We start from the raw sequence: 1,107 nt of genomic DNA, 5'->3' as shown, positions 1-1,107 counted from the left end.
CAGCAATAGCACTGCTAGGGATTTACCCAAGGGATACAGAAATGCTGATGCATAGGAGTACATGTACCCCAATGTTCATAGTAGCACTGTCAACAATAGCCAAAGCATGGAAACAGCCTAAATGTCCATCACCTGATGAGTGGATCAAGAAGATGTGGTATATATATACAATGGAGTATTACATGGCAATGAGAAAGAATGAAATATGGCCATTTGTATGAAAGTGGATGGATCTCGAGGGTGTCATGCTAAGCGAAATAAGTCGGGCAGAAAAGGACAGATACCGTATGTTTGCACTCATTGGTCTAATAGGAGAACAGGAGAAACCTAATGGAGGACCAGGGGTAGGGGAAGAGGGAAAGAGAGTTGGGGAGAGAGAGGGACGCAAAACTTGAGAGACTATTGAATGCTGAAAATGAACTGAGGGTTGAAGGGGAACGGGGAGGGGGGAAGAGAGGTGGTGGTGATGGAGGAGGGCACTTGTGGGGAAAAGCACTGGGTGTTGTCTGGAAACCAATTTGACAATAAACTATTAAAAAAGAAAAGAAAGTTCGTGGTCCAGTGTTTCATATGGTAAATACTTTATAAAAAGAATGTCCTCCCAATAATTGTTTCTCTGTCAAAGGAATTGCAGAAATTCTCTGTCAGGTATCTCTGGAGAAACTATTTCCACGGAGCTTTTTGTTAATTTTGTTGGTTTGGTTTGGTTTTGATGGTGTCCAGGTTGGTCTCAGAAAAACAGCTTGGAATATGGATGCACTTCTGTGTCCCTTTATCAGACATGGTCAACAACAGTCTGTGCCACACAAGTCTTTCTTGCTTCTGGACCTTTGGCTCCTGTGAGCCCCAAGGGCTACTCCCTTCCCTGAGGACCTGCAGAGGCCTATACAAATGCTTCTGCTCAGCAGGGAGAGCAGTTCTACAGGAAAACCAAGGCAGCTAACAGACACAGGTGAAGTACGTGGTCATGGATTACCAGAAAGATGGGATAGAAAGTGAGGCTGAGCAGGAAGACTTATGGATATAGAAATATATGTCACTAAAAAGCTGGAGGGAGGAAGGAGGAGGCTTGAGTGACATGAGCTAAAACTAGATTATGGTGTTGTG

Source organism: Suricata suricatta, chromosome 11 (assembly GCF_006229205.1).
Source record: "Suricata suricatta isolate VVHF042 chromosome 11, meerkat_22Aug2017_6uvM2_HiC, whole genome shotgun sequence".
Taxonomy (NCBI): domain Eukaryota; kingdom Metazoa; phylum Chordata; class Mammalia; order Carnivora; family Herpestidae; genus Suricata; species Suricata suricatta.
This window is presented reverse-complemented; position numbering follows the sequence as displayed.